This window comes from Uranotaenia lowii, chromosome 2 (genome assembly GCF_029784155.1).
Source record: "Uranotaenia lowii strain MFRU-FL chromosome 2, ASM2978415v1, whole genome shotgun sequence".
Classification (NCBI taxonomy): Eukaryota; Metazoa; Arthropoda; class Insecta; order Diptera; family Culicidae; genus Uranotaenia; species Uranotaenia lowii.
Genome location: NC_073692.1, coordinates 179,155,404 through 179,178,801, shown reverse-complemented (window position 1 = coordinate 179,178,801; position 23,398 = coordinate 179,155,404).

Sequence of the window (23,398 nt, the reverse complement as noted above, 5' to 3'; positions counted from 1 at the left end):
AGATGTTTGGTTATTAAATTACGATCAACAAACTCTAGACCGACTGCACATGTGACTGATTATCTTGCTAAAAAAAAATGTTTGAACTGAGTTTGTAAACAACGACTAGTTGTGCATCAATCAAATCCGTTCGGCGGAGGATGGTAGATTTTTTTTTATTTGAACTTTCAATAACATATGATTCACTTGAATGCGCAGCATTTTGAGCTGTGGGAGGGTTTGAATTAGATTATTGACACATTTTAAATTTCAAGTTTAATTTTTCTTATCTTTAGAAATCAAAATCAACAAAAAAAAAATAAATAGCTAGACACCTACCAACCATATTAAAATTTGATATTTTGAAGGGTAAAAATTCTTACAAAAAATTAACATTTTTTGTTTGAGGATTATATATTGATTTCAGATCTTCACTCATCTATTTAGGTTTCCTGTGCCAATTGTGCTTAATTTTAAGTACTATACACATCAAAGTCTATATAAATTAGACCAAATTCACTCGTGTTGGGAAAATGTGGTAGAAATTTTGACACTAAAGCTTAGTTCTTAAAGAAGTGGAACAGTTACGAATACTTGCATCTCAAAAGTCATCGTTTGATCGAAATACTTTCTATGAAGGAAATTAAGGTAATCTAATGATAATTCATGAAAAAATATGAAAAGAAAAATATTTATTGTTGATTGAAAAAATTATTTTTTAATTTATTCTTGTTACCTCCTATCGGCCGGCGCAAACTTTTTCCGGTCATGATTTTGATCAGTTTTCCAAACTAAGACTTTGTCTAAGCTGTATTTTAGATGGCTGCATCCTCCTCCTTCAATTCCTGCCATTTTTAGGTCCAACAGTTCTGTTTCAAAAGAAACTGAGGGCAGTTAAGTGGATACAGCTGTTTCGAAATTGACAAAACTTGATTATTTTTTAGCCCTTTTAAAGCGTTTTCAATGAAATTTCAGCTGGAAAAATTTTACAAAAACGAAGTAAAATCATCATGAGATTGAACTTAAAGTATAATCGGTTAGTATAAATTGTAGGATGCGAAAAGTACGTAGGGTAAATGATCTTGAGCGGAACCAATTGGCTCAATTCGACGCAACTCGGAACAGTTGATCAAGCGGTATGGCTTTGGGTTATATCCCCACAAATATTTTTTCAGTTCAGCGGATAGATCTTGATTTCTGCTTTCTAATGATGATTTTTAGAATATTTTAGAGTGAATCCTTATAACTCTAGAGCTGTTTTACTGAAGAAAGAATTCTGATCTTGAGCGGAACCACGCTGATCTTGAGCGGAACCAAAATATGATCTTGAGCGGAACCATTTTCTTCTGTCAACATCCTTAATAGCTCTTATTCCTTATACTTGTGTAACTGTGAAAACTTCAATTAAATTTCATCTTTGAAGATTTCAAAGTTCAAAAATTAATCTTTTTACGTGAAAAAAGAAACTTGGCGTTCCAAAGGTGTTCTCAAAATATCCGTTCAAATTTATTTCTTGCTTAAAAAAAGTCCAATTTTCCCTTTGATGCACTGTAACCTATTTTGAAAGAATCGTTTCTCTAAACTCAAATTTTAGTTTTTTTAATCACAAAAATTAAATTTGTTAGTATATTAGATTGATTTTTTGAATGTGCGTGTTTAGGATCATACTGCCCCGAACAACTTTTGAAGGTAACGACAAAATTAGTAATAAAAAAGAAGATACTTTAAATTACAGATATGACAAAAAAAAACGATACATTGCTCTAAATCAATGTTTTTGAGAAAAAACTCTTATTTTTTTTAATCCTTATTCCCTTAATTCCTTTAACTTTATTGGAAATTCATGATAATTTGTGTCGTTTTAATATTTTAGTTGGGAAAAATCAGTTTACGTTGAAAATCTTTTCATACTTTTCTAATTCAAAGTAAGAAACCTTAATTTTATATTGACCAAAAAAAAATTATAATTATGGAAATCCATTCGCAATTAAAAAAATCTGTGAAATTTCAAAATATCGTGTTCTGTGACACACATTCTGTGATAAAAATTTCCTTAAAATTTTGTGAAATAACAGATTTCACTGTAATTTCGGCAACCTTGCTGTAAGCAACTTATTCATGGAATTAAGTTTAAAATAAATTCCAGTTTCTCATGAATCACGTTGACATTTATTTATATTCAAAATTTTTTGAAACATTAATTATTTATCTCGATTGATAAAACAATTATTTCTCAAACCAATTTCCAGTTCGAGCTCAAGTGTAAAGTCAAACACAAGGAAATCGGATTGGTTTTCAATACCAGGCCACCAATTGAATCGTGAAGTATTATAAAATAGCTAACCCGGTGTTCTTTGCTATACACTATGTAAAACTAAAATGATGTATGTAAAAAAACAATTTGAATTTTTGTTTATTAGATAGTATATCGTTTTCAATTGGAATGTGAACATCTAAAACAATCTCTTTAAAAGAAAGCTACTTCATAAAGTACGAATAATAATGGCAATGAAGATTGATTCTTATTCTGAAATAATGATTTAACTTTATTGGCTTCATTAGTTCTCGAATTATGCCAAAAAATATGTATGAAAGCCTTTCTCTTTCTTCACGTCGTCCCTCTGAAAGAAAGATTCAAAAACACATTTCTTGAACCCCAAAAAATTAAACTTTCTGTGTGCCTAGTTTGGTACGCTGTGACGCCAATTAATTAGTTTTTGTTCTATTAGAACATAATTTTACATTTTGATAGAATAAGAAATATACAAATGTGCTGCATACATTCAGGGGTATAAACTGCGTGTGAGACATTAGGCATAAAGCAGCGCACCTAGCGGTTTGTTTCGGAAGCTAGTAGTTCCGCTCAAGATCGAAGATGGTTCCACTCAAGATCATATTTTACTTTTAAAAACTACGCTATTAATTGATATTCTGATGGAAAACTTGCTACAAAAACCCGAATAATGCTTTTTTATGAGTTTTTCTACCATTTTAATCATTGAGAATTAGTTTACAACGGTCAAGGGTGACATAAATTGACGTTCAAAGTCAGCGTAGATTGATGAAAATTGCAGCAGAAATGCGTATGTTTTTAAACCTTCTAATAAAATAATTTGAGTTAATAAATTTTAGCAAAAATGTCAATGCTTGTATGAAAAGATCTTGGAAAAGTGTTTTTTCAACAGTTTGGTAAGATTCATAAACAATCATTGCCTAGAACTTAGAAAAAGTAAATGGTTCCGCTCAAGATCAGATTTTGACTAGTTCCGCTCAAGATCATTTACCCTACAAGATTTCTCTTGAGGCTTTTAAAAACAACGAAATCCAAAGTTTTCGTATTGAAACTTTTTGTTTTTTTTCCACAGGAGCGGAATCTTGGCAAATGATTATATTTTATACAAAACAACCAGCAAATGCATACTATAATATTCTAGGAACCTTGCCACGAGCAGACACAATGTAGGATTCAAAAGCTGGAATTTGTTAGAAATAGGGGTTTTCATAAGTTTGCTTTCATTAGAAATCATCTGTCACAAAGCCTCGGTACCGGCTTACAGCTTACGAGCTCTGGAACTAGCAAACATTCGTTTGAAGTTAGGGTTGAATGACTCATAACTATAGGCAACACTTTTAACTTATCGGAGAGAATTTTTTTGGACATTTGTTTTTTCGTTTATTCTATTAAAAATGCTGGTATGAGACTTGACTTCCCTAATCACCCTTAACCGTAGTTGCCGATCATGTGCTTCCTCTAAATTCCTAAATGTGCTTCCTTAATTATGAAGTACTTGAAGTTATTATTATTATTAATAGTTTATTATAGAGGATTTTAACTAATACTAGTCCTTCGTCCTCTGAGAAAAAGAAAAAAAAATACATATACATACACAAATACACTACATTATAGTTTTCCTAACAAATTAGCACTTTTTAAAAAATCTATTAACTTTTTTTCGTTGTTTGGATTCAAAGCAGAGGAAACGTCGTGACTGATGCCGTTAGTTTTTCTTTCCTGGTCATACATTCGACATTCTGCAATCAAATGCTTAACAGTTAAAGGTTCGTTACAGGTGTTGCATATAGATGTTCCAGTTGTCCAAAAGCTTGAATGAGTTAGAGTTGTATGACCAATCCGAAGACGAGTGAGTGATCGCCGTTCCAAAGGATCTGTTCTATCACACCAAGCAATGGTGGTGTTTTTGATTTCTCGAAGAAAAAGTTGTCTGCTATTAAACCACGTTTGTTCCCAAGTTTTACGTATCTCCCTTGAGATCATTCTCCTTATATCCTGAGCCGGAACTTCGCAAATTATGTGTTCACAACTTCTTCCCAGAGCGGCTAGATTATCAGCTAAAACGTTTCCAGTGATTCCAACGTGGCCAGGTATCCAACAAAGAGATGCGTTTAATCGTGTCAACTCGAATTCAATGCTGCGTATCCAAGGATGGGTCGATTTTCCAGATTCAACAGCAGACAGAACACTAGCGGAATCGGAGAATATAACGGCATGGAACTTTGATTTGGCAGCTATCGTAGTCAGCGCAAAGAGAATAGCCATGGCTTCGGCCGAAAATACCGAACATTCCTCATTTAATTGAAAAGCATATTCCTTAGATCCACTCGATACTCCAAAGCCCACCCTACCATTAGACACAGACCCATCCGTGTAAATTGAAATAGTGTGATTGTACGAATCTTTCAAGTGATTATTGAATAGCTGAACTGCTTTGCTGCTATTTTCACCAACTTTATATTGATTTTTTATTGTCCAGTCAATGTGAGGAACAGTCGCATTCCATGGTCTCATACCAACAGTTTTTAAACGGGCAATAGATGGTATTTCTTTTCCTGTTATATTTTGAAAGAATTCCAACGATCTTTTAGAGGCGGGAGTAGCATTTCCTGTGGGTTTATCAACGAAACTTACTGCATTTTTAGCTAAGCGCTCTATAAGGCGATATTTCCATGGCAAGGTACCACACTCAGCATGTAAGGATAAAATTGGGCTACTACGGAGAGCACCAGAAGCAATGCGTACACCAGCGTTGTAGCTAGCGGCTAGAGGTTTCAATGAATCAATTCCTTTTCGACACACAGTGTTGATTCCGTAAAAAAGCTTGGATTCCCCAATACTTTTGAAAAGGTTTAAAATGCTCTTGCGTGACCCACCGTAAGAATGGCCTCCGATAGCTTTCAATAAGTTTAGACGAGATTCTAAATTTGTTTTCGTTTCATGAATTTGCGCAGAGAAGTTTAAAGTTTTCGTGAATGTAACGCCTAAAATACGGGCTTTTTTAACTTCCGGTACAGCACTTCCTTCAATAGAAACTATTGGTAAAGATTTATGTCGTCGTCTACGGCAAATATGCAGTATCTGAGATTTTTCTGCGGAAACAGAGAACTTAATTTCTTTCGCCCACTCAATTACAGATGTTACAGCTTGTTGAATTTTCTTACGAATGGATCTTGTTTGCGACCCTGTTACTAGAAGCACTATGTCATCAGCATACACAAAGATTTGTATACCTCGTGGTATCCGATCAAAAAGAGTTTGCATCGCTATTAGGAATAGAGTTACAGCTAACACAGAGCCTTGAGGAACACCGTTGCGTAGTGTTTTTGGATGCGAGAATTGTTGGCCGACTAGTACTTTGAATGTACGGTTTTGAAGAAAATCTTGTATAAAAAGGTATGGTTTTCCATGAAAACCCCATTTAGCTAACGTTTCTAAGATAGGCCCACGTTGAGCTGTATCATAAGCTTTACTTATATCAAGAAGTGCTAGTTCCACATGTTCATTCTTTTCAAATGGTCCATCGATAGCAGATTCAAGATCATTTAAATACTGAGCCGTGCCTCTACCTTTCCGGAAAGCATATTGATGCATGTCCCATAATTTTCTGTCTTCAATCCACTCTACCATTCTTCGATTTACCATACGTTCCATGGTTTTTCCTATACAACTTGTCAAAGATATTGGACGTTGGTTACCTACTACTTTAGGGTCTTTACCTGCTTTAGGCAAAGGTATAATGATAGCTTCTTTCCATTCTATTGGAAAAGATCCGGTTTCCCAAAGGTTATTGAAGCAATTTAAAAGTTGACATTTTGTAGCTATTGGAAGATGACGGAGCATTTCATTACTCACAAAGTCCGGGCCCACAGATCTGCCCTTTTTACTGTCAATAGCGAGGAAAAATTCGTTAAGAGAAAATTTGCGTTCCAATTCCAAAACATTCTTTTGATTTGAACGGCTCGGTTTTGGTGGATTAGGAAAGGATAGTTGAGGTTGATCGGATACCGCTGAAAAATAATCACCCAGAGTGTTGGCTATCTCTTCATTATCTTCGATAATTCCATTAGAAGTTTTTAAAACTATTTTTGAAGATTTTTTCTTGCCAGAAAATCGATGAAAATTTTGCCACATAGTTGATACAGAAGTTTCTGGTGAGAAAGAAGCTACAAATTTCTCCCAAGCTGTTTTTTTTGCTTCAGCAATCCCAATCCTAGCTTTGTTTCGCGCAATTTGAAAATGACGGAGAGCTTCTGCTTTTGAATTATCATCAGGTGATAGACGACGAAGTTTACGCAATTTCTTTCTTCTGTCTTTTATCAAATTTTTAACATCTTCATTCCACCACGGTACAGCTTTAGGGTGACAATGACCACTTGAACGGGGTATACTGGCTTCTGCCGCAATAACGATGTTTTCTGTTATTTCTTGAAGAGTTGGATTGCTGTTTGGTGGGATCTTACTAAGAAGGACATTTTCAAAACTTTGCCAATCTGCCTTGTCCTCAAGCCAGCGCGGTCTACTAACTGTTGTGTTAAGATGGTGGTACATGCTAATCCTGATAGGGTAATGATCACTTCCACAGAGATCATCTTCTACTAACCAATTAAGTCTATTGCAAACTGATACGGACGCCAATGAGAGGTCGATAGCAGTAGTGTTGCCTGTAGCATAATGGAAAAAAGTATGGTCAAGAGTGTTTAGCAAAATCAAGGCGTTATTGCTAATTAACTGCTCTATAAAACGACCACGAGCATCAGTTTGTTTGGCACCCCATGTGGTGCTGTGCGAGTTGAAATCTCCGACTATTAAAAAAGGGTGCGATAGTGAATCAAAAACTTTTTCCATTTCGATTTTAAAGCTGGGCAATGGTAAACCGTTGGGTATATAAATTGAAACTATTGTTACACGAATGGGAAGTTCGATGGATACAGCACAAATGGGCAGCGTGGTATCAACTGTGATTAGTCGGTGCGGAACATCAGATCTGATGCCAATTCCAGCACTTGAAGTGTAGGGGTAAGGACTAGGAGTAGAGTACCATGTGTAGTTTTTAATGTAATTTTGTAGGTTCGGTGTTCGCAGTTCTTGCAAAGCAATTACAAAAGGATGCAGACGATTAATCAACAGTTCCAACTCTGTTTTTCGGGGCCTGGCTCCACAAAGATTCCACTGTAGAACAAGGTTTTGTTCTACCGGATCACAATGCTGACTTTTTTTAGCGCTAATGTTCTGTCTTACCGTAGTACTAAATGGTGCATATCTCGAACATGTTGCTTGAAGATGGTGATCCACAGCAGATGGTGTAGATGTTGTCGCTACGTCGGAAACTTTTTTATCGGTTACTTTCGGTAAAAAACTTTGAAAATCCTGCTCTGGAAGAATATTGTATACAGCAACAGAAGGACTTCTTTCTTGAATGGATTTTCTACTTGCCTGAGTACACAGGCTCCCTGTGCCGGCAGCTGCCGGAAACTCTCCGAAACCTTCCAGAATGTTCTCGGACAGCCCCGACACAGGGAAAGGCCTGTTCGCTGGATGCCTCCGAGAATTAAAATTGCGTGATGTTTGTGGACAGTCTACCATGGGTAACGATGGGCTTGGTGCAGCAACATTGGACAATTCGATGGTTGGAAATGTCTGGCAGCTTTGAAAACTTCGGCTAGGAGAAGTAGAATTTGCGACAACAGAAGGAATTCTTTCTTGAATGGATTTTCTACTTGCCTGAGTACACAGGCTCCCTGTGCCGGCAGCTGCCGGAATCTCTCCGAAACTTTCCAGAATGTTCTCGGACAGCCCCGACACAGGGAAAGGCCTGTTCGCTGGATGCCTCCGAGAATTAAAATTGCGTGATGTCTGTGGACAGTCTACCAAGGGCAATGGTAGGCTTTCTGCAGCTTCGTTGGACAATTCGATGGTCGGATATATCTGGAAACTTTGAGTACTTCGCCTAGGAGGAATAGGATTTGCGGCAACAGAAGGACTTTTTTCTTGAAAGAATTGTTTACTTGCCTGAGTACACAGGCTCCCTGCGCCGGCAACCGCCGGAAGCTCTCCGGTGTCCACAGGAATAATCACGGTCGGCTCCGACGCAGGGTAAGGCCTGTTTTCTGGACACCACCATGGATCAACTGCTGCTGTAGATTGCGTATGTTGTTGAATTGAAAACGTTGTGATCGATGCATGCTCGTTAGATGATAGTTGGCTTATCTCTTGTGTGTTCTGGTTTCTGATGCGGTGCTGTTGAGAAAGGGGATATGCGGCAACAAGGTGGCTGATTTCTTGGAAACAGATTTCACTTGCCTGAGAACAAAGGCTCCCTGTGCCAGCAGCTGCCGGAGATCCCTCGGTAGCCATCGAGATATTCACGGTCAGCCCCGACACAGGGGAAGGCTTGGTTGCTGGATACCGCTGGGAATCAGGATTTTGTGTTGATTGTGGATGATCATCAGATGCATTTGATGATATTATATTTTTAGGGGTTATTGGTTGGGTTGATGGGTGTTCAAATTGGTGCTTGTCAATATTGATTGTAAAATTTTTGTCAAAAGATTGTCGTTGTTCTTTGCTGTTTATTCTGTTAGAGCTGTTGGTTGTTGCATTTTTTGCAGCCATTGCGTTAGCTGGTAGAAGTGTTATCTGTGTCCATACAATCTTCTGATTTTGGAAAAGGTTTAACACTGTTTTTGTGAGCTTTTTTCGAGTTTTCATTTGACGATTCTGGTGACGTTCTCATTGCTCGTTTCCTGCTTATGCTACGGTTGAGTGAATGATAATTGCGAGGTTTTGGATGGCGCGTTTGATTAACTTGTGGTATTCGATTTTGGATCGGGGACTTGGAGTTATTTACCGAGTCTTTTCGAGACAGTCGGACTTTGAGGTTATCATTAGATCTCGATGGAATTGCGATTATTTTTTCGATTTGGGAGGAGATTTGATGAGGGTTATCTTGCTTTTTTAGGTTCACTATTTCGTTACGTAGCTCGACCAATTCTTTTCGGAGAAGTGCTATAATTTTATCTTTATCGATTTCATCTTTGGACACTAACCTTTGTTGTACCTTGCTTGCGTATGTTTCATCCTTCCATGTTTTGTTGATTTCAGCGCGCGCTTCTTGAAATGTAATGCCTTTATTCACCTTAAGGCGGATTACTGCCTCTTCTTTTTGGAAGAGTGAACAGGCACGGCTGACCGGAGAATGTCCACCTTTGCAGTGTTGACAAAAAGTTGGTCTTCTGCACTTTTCTCCCTCTGCTATTTCATGGCATTCGGAACAATTCAAGCAAGCTATTTTGCTGTCACACCGCTTACTGATATGCCCGTAAGAGGCACAGCGATAGCATATCAGGGGAGCTGGATAGTAAGGTCTAGTAGCTATTCTCAAAAGTCCGAATTTAACATACTGAGGAAACGTGGTCCCTTGAAAAGATAGAACAAGAGTAGGGGTGTTTTTGTATGTTTTTGTGTCAATCTTTTTGCGAATTCGACGCACAGCACAAACGCCTTGAGTCTTAAGTTCTTCTAATAAATCTTCTTCTTTAGCATCAACAGTGTCTGGTTCAAAAACCACTGCTTGCACGATGTTGAGAGTAGGGTGGGGAATCACTTCAACCGGTGTTTCATCAATCAATGATGTAATTTTCAGCAAACGATCGGCTACAAATGGCGAACTTGTTCTTAGGACGTACTGTGTTCCTCGAGCTTCTTTTACAGCTTCAACCAAATTTTCATATTCTTTTCCAATTGCATTTGTGACAGAGCGACCAATGATGAACGGATTTGAAGGAAGGGAAGGACGTTCTTTTTTTTCATCGCATCTAACTCGAAGGAGATAGATTCTGGTAACACCATCACTCTTTTTGTTCCGCATGTAGTAAGGCAGACTGCTTCTGTGAGAATCTGGTGGATCCCATATGGGCCCACTACTCGATCCCGCCATAGCGAGATATTTTTATTGCTTTATCAGCTTATCTATTGGACACACTATAGAAACAAAGGCACTTTCTTGCGAGTAACCTAACAAACGAAATCAGCACTAAACCACTTCACTGGCCGAAATCACTTCTGAAAACTGTTGAACAAGATATCCAAATCGATATCGAGCACGCGGTAGCAAACACGCGGCAACGAACACGCGGTCAACAATACTGTGTTGAGAAACAATCAGCAATTGTGCAGACAATAGAATAAACACGTCTGATCGCAACGGATGGTGCTTTTAGACTGTACTTGAAGTTCATGCATACAAAGTAGTAATCACAAAGCATTTATTAGAAAATTAAGTACCTTCATATATAATTTTTATTCAATTCAAAAAATTTGATGAATGTTCTACACAACTAAAACTTTTCAAGAGGGTTCAAGATTTTTTTTACTTTAGCGAAAAAAAAAGTCAGTCGGAGATTGTCAAAAAGATTTCAGAAACAATCAAAAGTTTATTCTGCTTCAAATAGTTTTAACTTAATCTTCAATTCATTTATTCATCTTCAAATCACTTTCAATGAGAATTTACTTTTGATAAAAAAATCTAATCTTATGTTTAACCTTCCTTTGTAGTTAGAGTCTCTATGACCTGAACTGTACTTTCTCGAAGTGATATCTCAGGACGGATACATACATGAAATTTTCTGACTTCTCCTAAAATGAGAAGCTCTACAATATTTCATTTTTAGATTTTTGAATAGGGTTACCAGAGTCACCCAGCAAAAAAAAGGACAATTAGCCGATTTGGGTCATAACGACCTGGATTATTGATTTGGTTTTAAAATCACAACTACTGAACCGATTTTCATAGACACTACCATTTAGCAAATGTCCTACTGTTTGCTATCCGATGCTTCTTGAAAATTTGAGTTTTGTTTTAATGATCTTCTCAAAACGATTTAAAAGCCAAAAAGTCCTTAAAAAGGAGTGTTTTGCATCAAAGATAACTAATTTTGTTGAAGTCCTATTGAAAAACTCTTGATATTAATTCAGATAGATTGAGAGCTCATATTGAAATAATGAAAGTGCTTGATTTTACAGACCACAGCTGGAAATATGAAAAATTTATGGAAAATTTCTATGATTTTATAACTATATTTTCATGAGGATTAAGAAAAATTTTTATGAAAAAAATTGCCGATCTGTTCAATGACATTCTTTTCCAACCGATAGTGATGAATTAATAATGATGAGACTGATGGGGTTACCAATTGTAGTAAATCATAGATTTTCGACATATTGAGGACCAAATCTGAGGTATATAGACTTTTACTTAACGCTTTTTGTTACCCTTAGCTCCACTTCTCTGAAATGTTAAATTTAACTTTTAAATAATACTTTAAGAAATCAAATACACTACAGTTCACTCAAGAATATGAAATTTGTATATTAAATCCATTTTATGTGGTAATACGGCTAAAACTATGTAATAAAACCTCCCCTATTTCCGGCTCTGTACTGTATGAAACCTTTCCTTAAAAAAATTTGAAACACTTTTCATACTCGAATACGTTGGATAACTTTTCAAGTTGTACAACACTGTTCGAAACTCCTTTTCCCCTCTCTCATTCCACACTGGAAGGTAAAAAGGGTTTTTTTTAAATAACCATAGAATTATTTCTTGTACCCTTTCACTTTCTCCTGTTAAATTTGGTTAAATTTATTTTAAGAGCTCTTGAATTTATCAAAACAAACGAATGACACCTTTCTTCTCTATCGTACCTAATGAGGAGAACCAAACCATCTAAGAATTATTTCTTGTATCTAAGAACTCTTCTCAATTTGTTACCATTTGATAGATAAGCATTTGAGTTTGAAAAAAAATGTATGTAAGCTCCCCTTCCTCTTTCCTATCGAATCAGTGAAAGATGGAAGAAGCCTCAATCAATCATAGAAAAATAATCTAATCAAATGCCGGCTGCTATTTTATTTAATTAAAAAGTTATCGAATGATCCAGAAACATTGTTTGAAAACCTCCTTTCTCCTTCCTCTCTTCCCGTTGGAGAGAGGGAGGGGTCTCGAAACACAAAAATAAAAACATTTCTTGTACACGATTATACTTCCATGATAAATTTAATTTTTTTTTGTTCGATTAATTCTCGAGCTGCGCATAAAAAGGATACCCCCTCCCTCCTTCTTATCGCCTCAGGGGAAGGATAGATGGGCCTCAAACATCGAAGAAACTTGATTCGGAGCCTTATATCTTCCGATGTGAAATTTGGATTCATTTGCATGATTAGTTATCGAATAATGCATTAAATTGTATGGAAGATCCCCTTCTCCACCCTTTGTATTTCCTTAATCGGAGAGGGTGGAGCCCCAAGTAATCATACATTTCTCATATCCAAATAAACACCTATGTCAAATTTGGATCCATTTGCTTGATTAGTTCTCGAATTTTGCAAAAAAAAATGTATGGAAGGCCACTTCTTCTTTTCTATCTCCACACTGGGAGGGAGGGGTCTCAAACCATCTTTAAAATATGCTTCCTACCCATATACCTTCGCATGCCAAATTCGGTTCCGTTTGCTTGATTATTTCTCGAATTTTGCGAAAAATGGCATGGAAGCCCCCCTCCGCGCTTCCTATTTTCCCATCGTAAGAAGGGTGGGGCATCAAACCATATCAGATATTTTTCGTAAAAAATACACTTCCATATAAAATTTGATTCCATTCAAACTATTATAGGGACTTTCCTCGGCCCTCAAAGACCCCTCCTGTCAAGTTTCAAGCAAATCGGTTCAGAAGTTTCCGGAACAGACAGACAGAAATTCATTTTTATAAATAAATTTGTCAGACCATTTTTATTAATGTGAGTTAAGTAAAAAAACAATGGCTTTCAAGAAGAAAATCAATAATTTTTCATTTTTATTATATTATTTATTATTTTTAATTAAGAAGAATCTTTGAATCAGCCAAAGATTAGCTGTTATTGTGAATTGTCATTATTTCAACCGAGATGGTCACGATCTTTGTTCAAAAACGCCATCTTTTTTTGAACATTTTGTCTTTCAGCAGAAGTTTCCGAGACCAAGGAAATTAAAAAAATCTTTTTCTTCATAAATAGATAATGGAAATGTGGATGATTCCAAAATGCTAAAGTTTGTGAAAATCAATTCAGTATTTTTGAAAGTAAAGCCAAAATAGTAACTCGGGTCTTTATCACCCAAACCTGCCAATTTTCCTTTTATAACCATAATGGAAGGTTTAGTTTTCAAGTATTCTGTTTAACTTTATTTTTTTTTTTCAACATATATTTCATTGATATGCTAAGCATCACTGTTGATTATGCCAACTTTCGCTTAAATGAAATGCCTTTCTGGAATTGTGAATCGCTTTTATTTTCCTGAACGATTAAAATTCGCCTGCAAGTATGATTATGAGTTAGAGATTTTAAAGAAATAATTGGTTGAACAACTTACATTTAGTGCACATCTCATAACTTCTATCCTGTTTTATCGGTTACAAAGACGGTTAGCTTGCAGGTTCCTAAATTAATATTTACTGTGAGCATAATATAATTTATACTTTTAGGCATGATTGCTCACCGTTCTAGAGGTGCAGTTGGAAATTCACTCCTAACCTACAATCGAATCAAAGGCAGACTTCTCGAAGCTGCGCACTAATAAAAGAAATATTTTTTAATGGTTTTCAAACTATGTTTTAACTATGTACGAACCTGGTGACTATCTAATATAACTATATAATAAACTTTTGGGAAATATAATAGAATTTTGCCGTTTTTCTTCGGCTCTCAAAACCACGTTTGAAGCTCTCGATATCACTTTTCCCAATTACTTTTTTCTCGTGTTATACCTTCGGGCCGAACGTTTGACACTTCCAACATCTCGATGTTTTTGTGGTGACGGACAGACGTTACTGATCGAGGGGTCCGACAAAGCGCTCGTGACAGTCCCCCCGGTAGTGCGGTCAGATACCTCTTGGAACGCACTAGGTTTAACGCCAACGTCGAGAACCGCGATCTTAACTGCAGGCCGCTCGTATATTCCATGTGCCGTTTGCACGACCACCCATCTCACTTGTCCGTCTTTTGCACGACTTGTACTGATGACTCTACCACGAGGCCAGGAATTCCGGGGTGAGTTTGGATCCGTAATAACTACGATGTCTCCTTCTGCGATTGGGCGAGTTTGATTGAACCACTTGGAACGCCGAGTGAGACAAGGTAGATAATCGTTTAGCCAGTGCCTCCAAAAAACATTAGCAATCATCTGAGAAGTGTGCCAGGATCTATTCAACGCCTTCGAACTATCTGCGAACAGGGCCAAAGGTTTCAGACCATCGGACGACCCAAGGATGAAATGGTTCGGTGTAAGAACGGGTGAGTCTTCATCATCTAACGAAACATACGTAAGTGGTCTTGAGTTAACAGTTCCTTCGATTTCAGCCAACGCACAGCGCAATATTTCATCTGATGGGAGTCTCGTCAATACCATGTTTTGCAAATTTTGTTTGACGGTTTGTATGAGTCTCTCCCACGCACCGCCCATATGCGGAGAGGCAGGTGGGTTGAACTCCCAGCTGGTATCCGGAGAAACGATTGCTGATATCAATTGGTTTTGGTTCATCTTTTGAAGCTCAATGGCCAGTTCCTTCGCAGCCCCTATAAAGTTGGTTCCACGATCGCTGTAGATAGTTATAGGGACACCTCGGCGAACCATGAAAACTCTCAGGGCCATTATGCAGGAATCTGTAGATAGAGAATGAGCGAGTTCGATGTAGATTGCTCGGGTTGTTAAACAGGTTATAAGAACACCCCATCTCTTTTCCGGTCGGCGACCTACGAGAACTAACATCGGTCCGAAATAATCCACACCCACATATGTAAACGGGCGAGAAAATGCAGCCAATCTTGCGATGGGAAGGTTGGCCATCGCGGGGGGTTTTGGTTTAGCGTGTGCTATCTTGCATTGTTGACAATCTCCTCTCATTTTACGAAAAAGAGTTCGCAACTTTGGAATATGGTAGCGGAGACGTAGACGATTGATAGCAGTTTCGTGATTACGATGTAAAAGATTCTGGTGGAAATGTTGTGCAATTAACTTAGTGATATGGTGCGTGGGTGGCAATACTATAGGATTTTTTGTTTAGAGATCGGTATAAGGGCAGTTTCTTGCACGATTGTGAATACGCATTACTTGATGTTCATCCAGGAAGGGGGAGACTCGAAACAGCGAACTACATTTGGGCAAACTATTACACTTGGGTTGCGATAGAAGGTCATATTCTTCCGGATACGCATTGCGTTGGACTTGGCGGTACAATAAATTTTGTCCAGCAACTAACTCTTCTCGGCTCAATGGTATCAACAGTGTGAAGTCCAAGCAAAGAGTGCGGGATGTATCTCTTTGTTCGGACTTTTCTCCGGAAGTACTCAGCAAACTGATGAATTTTTTTACAGCTCTCAAAACCATGGCGGTCGATCGGTACAGCTTTACCCAGTTGGATGAATTTTCAATAAATATAATGGGCTGTTGAGCAACGTAGTGCAGCATCAATCTCGGGCGCAGTTCCTCGTCAGTACTCCCTAAGGACAATGGAATGCTTGGCCACTCTTCTTTTGGCCTGTACAGAAATGGTGGACCTTTGAACCATCGGCTGTCCCTGGAAATATCGGGAACACCTCTCCACTTGGTCCCATCGTCGGATACGTTTTCCTTGGTGGGCACCCAGTTCCATTCTCGGACGTCAGTCAGCTCCAGGATTTCGCTGACACGAGTGCCAACAAATTGGCTGTATCGGCGATGATCAGACTTCAGCCAGCACAGCAGATTTCTGGAGTCGGTCCAATAAAAACGTTTTGAGGTGTGGATAGACAATGACTCGATGACATTCGAAGCGAATCTGGCTCCTAGAAGGCCAGCTTGCAGTTCAGATCTGGGAATGGTTAAAAATTTCAACGGTGAAATGCGCGTTTTGGTTCCAACTAAGGAGCATTCTATTTTTCCTGATTCTTCAAAACGTAGGAAAACAGCAGCAGCAAATCCGCTCTCACTAGCGTCGACGAATGTATGCATCTGCACTACTGTTGTATGCGAAGCGGAGGTCAAAGATCTAAAGCAGCGGGGAATCCTTATATCTTGCAATTTGGGTAACACTTTCAACCACTGCAACCATTTCCGGTACAAGTCGTTGTCGACAAACTCGCCCCAAGCTGTCCCAGCTCGCCAAATTTCCTGGAGGATCACCTTCAAATACATTAAGACGTGTCCGATCAATCCAAGGGGGTCGAAGATCATCATTAGGGTTCTCAAGACCTCCCTTTTCGTTGGTACACGATCTCCTGCCAGCAGTTCAGGATCATGACGCGATGATAGCTTGAATCTAAATACATCGGATGCGGTATCCCAGTACATCCCCAATATTTTTTCTGTGGCTAGTTCGGAGCAAAAATTCAGGCTTTTTTTCCAAATCAATTTGACCAGACAAGGCATTAAGAAATTGTTTGGAGTTCGATATCCAATTTCTTATTTCAAAGCCTCCTGATTGGTGAATGTCATATATTTCTTTAGCTATTCGTATCGCATCTTGTTCGTTTTCTATGCTCACCAAAGCATCGTCTACATAATGCTTGCTAACAATAGCATCAACTGCTTCCGGGAACTGATCCTTATATTTTTGAGCATGTGTGTTTTTGATATATTGGGCGCAACTGGGCGAACAGCTGGCCCCAAAAGTCATCACGCGCATAACGTACACATTAGGTTCATGTGCTGTTGGATCATGTTTCCAGAAAAATCTTTGACATTGTTGATCAGTTTCGTTAACCTTAACTTGGTGATACATTTCGCGAATGTCACCTGAAAACGCTACTCGAAATTAGCGAAATTTAAGTAGAACGGATAACAGAGAGCTCAGCTGATCGGGTCCCTTCAATAGCACAGAATTCAACGACATACCATGCGCCTTTGCAGCTGCGTCCCAGACTATTCGAACTTTGTTCGGCTTATTTGCGTTAACCACCGGGAAAATTGGAAGGTACCAAACCCTTGGGAAGTGAGATTCTAATTCTGGTTTTGTTAATTTACGAATATAATTCTTAGCCACGTAATCTTTGATTTTTTCATTCAAGATACGGGCAAGCGAATGATCCTTCGAAAGGCGTTTATCTAGGCACTCCCATCTGCGAAGAGCCATCGCTCTACTATCTGGTAACCTTACATTATCATATTTCCATAAAAGGCAAACTTCATACCTGTCGGGTAGCCGCATCGTTTTACTTTGAAGCAAGTGAAGTGCTCTCTGGTCGTCGACTGACAGTACAGTTTTCCTTTCGGTTACTCCCATACTGTCCAGGAAGAAATAATTTTTCATCGCCTCGTGCAGACCGTCATCTAAGCATTCGCACTGTGATAAGTAGTGGACGTTCGTGTAGAAACTTGATGGTTTGTTCTCTGTACAACTTCCGAAAACTAGCCATCCCAATCTAGATTTAACGGCAGTCGGTTGATTAATACTGCCTTCGCGAATTTTTAAGGCATTTCCCAAGTGAGCGTTATCCAGGCCAATCAAGATTCGTGGAACTGCGTCGCGATACGATTCGATGGGTATTCCTCTTAGGTAAGGATATTTCGCCGTCAACTCATCAACTACCAAAGATTGATGAGGCAAATTTAAATCTCGAACAGTACGGGCTTCTTTCAGGGCATGTAATTTTCCTCCTGCTCCAGAAATTCGAAGATTCACAGCTCTTGAATTTTCCTCGTATCGTCGCGTGTCACCAGTCCACTTCAAACACAACTCCTTTCGCGAACCTTCGAGTTGTAGCTGCTCTGCTAACTGTTCCTCTATAAGAGTAACTTCGGAGCCGTCATCTAAAAATGCGAATGTGTGTACGACTTTTTCGATGCCGTGTAACGTGACCGGTAGGACTCTAAACAGAATCTCGTTCGAATGAATTTGATGAATATTGAATTTTTTTACATCGTTGTTCAATTGACCTTGTTCTCCTGTGGTTGTCGGTGGAGTAAATAATTTGTGCAACAATTGATGATGTTTATCTGTGCACCCGTTTAAACCGCAAACTGATTGCGCTCGACAAAAGCCATTGTGGCGACGAAGGCACTTTTTGCACAAGTGTAATTCTCGAACGGCAGCCCATCTAGCATCATAACCCAATTCGGCGAATCTCTGGCATCTTGAAATCGACATACATGTGCCCTTGCACACGCGACATTCCTTCTTTCCGAGTGGACCAACATTCTGCTGATTGTGTTGCTGAAAGTTGAACTGTTTTTTTCTGGGGCAATACGGTTTGATTGTTTGTATCTACATGGACGTTGACGATTTTTTCAGACTTTCTGGTTTTTCGAAACTGGGAAGAGGCCGGCAAAATTGAACTTGCATCTTCTGCTGCATCATAGAGCCACGAACTCAAATCGGACAGTTTCGGGAAGATCAAGGTCCTGCGTGCATGTCGCGCCCATTGCATTTGAAGGTCTGAAGGAAGTTTCTCGACTAATTCGTTCCTTAATGATGCATCTTGCATAAATTCCTCGACTTCACACGCTTCTATCGTGGCACAAAGGTTTTCTACGGAGAGAGCAAACTCAACAAGAGTCTCAAGACGATTCATGTCAGGGGGAGGTAGGCGTCGAATCTTGGAGGTTATCGCGTACACGATCGACTCAGGTTTGCCGAAAACCATTTTCAATATTGCTAATACTCCACTAACGTTAGACGGATGCAACAAGCGACAACGCACAGCTTCAAGGGCTTTACCCTTCAGACATTTTCTCAACCGGAGCATGTTCTCCTCATTCGTAAAGCCACACATTGCAGTCGATGATGTGAAGGTTGAGTAAAATAGTGGCCAGTCCTCTGGATTGCCACTAAACTCCTGTAGATCCCTTGACATTGCTTGGCGAGCCGCTAGTTGGCTACGGTTCAGCATAAAAGACTCTAGCTCACCATGTTGTTCAGGATGTACGCTCTCACCAACCAATCTGCGAATGTTTGGAGTAGATTTTTTCTCGGGTACAAATTTCCGACCGCTGGTATAATTCCCGACAAGTTGTCGGCGCTGGGAATCTAGAGTTGTAATGTCGTTCGCAACTGGGTTGAACAATAATGGGGAACTTCCCACACTCGGAAGTCCAGTTCCAAGCCTAGAAACTGCTAATTCTTTGTGGTTCCGAATCTCCTTTGAGTTACCTCGAATCTTACTGAGCCTTGCCTCAGATTCCTTGGAGCGAGCTGTCTCAAATCCATCACATTGTTTGACTTCATCAAGCCATTCGGTAATACGCTGCTTGCCATTTCCTTGTTCGGAAAGTTCGCTTTCCGCCAGACTCTCGTTATCATCCATTGCCAGAAGCTCATATTTTTTCGTTATTAACTCGCGGGCAAACTTTTCTTGCAGCGCCAATTTCTTCATTGCGAATTCTTCTTTCAGCTTCATTTCTTCTTTCATTTTTTCTATTAGAATCCGGTTCCGGTTCTTACTCCGGACACTTGCCGGAGCATCTCCAATGCCACCCACGCTAGGGTTGATTGTTTGCTGTTGTATTTTCTCCTTTTCCACGCATTTTTCGCAAACCCATGGCCTATCGCAAACTCCTTGAGTTTCTTCCACGCAAATATAATGATGCCATAGACTGCATACATCGCACATCACCATGTCCTTGTTATCGGGCCATTTACATAACGCACAGCTGAATGTCGGTGCCTTTTTACCTTTTGGCTTAGCGCCCGTTTTCTTCTTGGCATCCTTAGTCGAACGATCATCCTGAATGTCGATAATTGTATTCTCCGAGGATAGTTGATCGTCGATTGAGGTTACGATTTCGATTGCAGGTAATCTTGCTTCGTCATCACCTTCAGCATCTCTTTGCGTAGAACGGGATGATTTTCTGGATCCGGGGCCTGGCATTGTAACCGATAAATGCGAATTTTAAATTGTTGATTATGCCAACTTTCGCTTAAATGAAATGCCTTTCTGGAATTGTGAATCGCTTTTATTTTCCTGAACGATTAAAATTCGCCTGCAAGTATGATTATGAGTTAGAGATTTTAAAGAAATAATTGGTTGAACAACTTACATTTAGTGCACATCTCATAACTTCTATCCTGTTTTATCGGTTACAAAGACGGTTAGCTTGCAGGTTCCTAAATTAATATTTACTGTGAGCATAATATAATTTATACTTTTTGGCATGATTGCTCACCGTTCTAGAGGTGCAGTTGGAAATTCACTCCTAACCTACAATCGAATCAAAGGCAGACTTCTCGAAGCTGCGCACTAATAAAAGAAATATTTTTAATGGTTTTCAAACTATGTTTTAACTATGTACGAACCTGGTGACTATCTAATATAACTATATAATAAACTTTTGGGAAATATAATAGAATTTTGCCGTTTTTCTTCGGCTCTCAAAACCACGTTTGAAGCTCTCGATATCACTTTTCCCAATTACTTTTTTCTCGTGTTATACCTTCGGGCCGAACGTTTGACACTTCCAACATCTCGATGTTTTTGTGGTGACGGACGGACGTTACTGATCGAGGGGTCCGACAAAGCGCTCGTGACAATCACTAAGTTTAAAAACTAGCAAAAACATTCTTATCTTCAACGGAATTCTGCAAGTTGGTTGTTCGAAAAGTAGGTACTAAATTGTGTGATATTTAACCATAAGTTGTTGAGGCAGCCCATAGCCATGTATCAATTTTGGATGACCATCAGAATTTGATGGCAACTCTGGGTGGAAGTAGAACAGACGTAATAACAATATAGATAGTTTGAGAGCTTACAAATAACCACCTGGTTTAAAAGGCTTGCGAGTTTAGAGTACAGTTGAAATTTTTTAACTTATTGGTGGTTTTGATTGTAAAGTGCTTCACCACAAAAAGTATCATCCACGGTTAGTAATAATCACTATAATTCATTATATCACTATAATAATCACAGTAAACATACTTACGAATATAGGACACGGTTGATAAGGTTAAACGAGGAGATTGAATTTAGCATGTTAGGCAATCATTAGCCCAAGACTGGAAAACTTAAAATAAGGAAACTGTGAGAATGATACAAAATTAAACAACTAAAAAATACTGATACAGCTAAGATAAATTGCACCAAATGCAATTACTCGCAAGTTAGTTTGATAAGAAAATCAAACATAACCTCAAAGAAGTTAGAATCATCCATCTATGCAAAATACCTTCTCCGCTGTGCATAATAGACACAATCATTGTAAGTTGTAACAAATCACTATTGAGAGAAGGAAACTAAATCTATAAATTTGAACTAGGTTGATTATAAGGCAGTTTGGAGAAGAAGATCAAAAGGGTCCGAATTAAATCCTGTCAGTAAAAGCCTAAGGAGAGAAGGTTAACTATAAAATTTGTAAGTAATCTTAGTCTTAACAAATATTTACAAAATTCTAAAAGATTTAATACATTTTCAGTTGAGCTGATATATACTGCTACAAAAATTAGTAATCCGTCTCAAATAGATCCGAAATTACCGGAACATAAATAATTGCCCCTTACTCTCAACCATTCTTTATTGCACGCTTTCATCAAGGCTGGAGAGCCTGCGTGGTTATCCGGATATTGTCAAAAAATCCCGGATTTCATCCAGATTCATCACATTATTTGCAAAATTACAAAAATACTCCATTTCCATTTATCAGTTTAAAAAATAATCAACAATGTTGATTCAACATTTTTATTTAACTCCTTAATATCAAGAACTTAAAAAAATATACTTCACTATACGCTAAAGGAGGATACTTGATACAGAGATACTTGATCCCTAAGGATACTTGATTCCTTCGCTATATCTCGAAACAGGAATGTCTTAAAAATATCAAATGTTCCAAAAAAATGTGCCAAATGAAAAAAACATCAATGCTGTTATCTAAACAAATATAAAAAATTTTATTGATTGAGTTTTTGAACTTTTTTTCGAAAAATTCATCAAAATGGGATTTGAAGATTTTTTTTATCTCTTTTAAATTGTTTCTCACGTGGAAAAACTATAATAAAAATATTTTTTTCTTCGAATTGTCAATCGTTAGAGCATAGTATGAAATTTATAATGCCATATTTTCAAAGCAATAGTAAATTCACAATTTTTTCGAGAAGAACTTTTCCAGAATGCATGTTATTTAAGGGTATAATTCATCCCTAGAGTCAAAAAAAAATTTTTTCTTCTAAATGGGTCGTGATCATTTGTTATCATCAAATAACTTAGATCTGTCTACTGAATGTTTATCCAGTAGTTATCAATTTAAAAGGACTAAAAATACTATATTTATCGTAAAACTTGAAAACTGCGCCTTAGAATATGCAATGACTCCAGGGTAGTAGACAAACTTTTAGAAATCCGCTTTGTCTGATACTAACAAACTGTGAAATGGAAACTAAAATGGCGGAAAACAGTCAACGAACCTTTTTCTCGCATTTTATTCGATTTTTGCCTAGGGTCAGGGCACCCTGAATTGACGATCAAGTCTCCTTTACTAAAGGATCAAGTCTCTTTATCTTAAAAAATATCACAATTATTTTTGTCTCATGAAAATGCTTCTAGCTCATCTACGAGTTGATATTACACGCTGTCAGAAAATGCAAAAGACGGCAAGTTGCTAAATTCTCCTAAGAAGATATGATAAAATAAGAATAGGAGATAGTATCACCATTCTCCGCTACTTTAAATTTTTTTTCTTCTTAAAAACATGTGAAAATTGGCCAGATTTTCCATGATTTGTTAGGATATTAAGTTGGAAAAATAAAAAAAAATCCCCCGCAGTTAGCTAAGATAAGATGAATGTATTGCCTTACTATGTCTCGCTCGTATACGTAAAAAAACAACTTGAATAAACTCTCTGATTGGTGGTCGTGGTTTTGAAAAATTTCGAAATATGCTCATAAGTTGTTGCACCTCGAAACTAAAGAGAGGAGCTTCTTAAAAATACTAACAGATAATTATTGTGTTATGATTTATTTGTCATATTATCATTTAATTTTGAATCACATGTTCAACGTTGGGAACTTAAGATTTTACTTAATAATAAATTTCAACTGTCTGGAAACAAATAAAACACAATATATACGTTCAGCATGCTGTTAATCCTTAAATTGTTCATACAATAAAAAGGAAATAAACAAACAAAAAA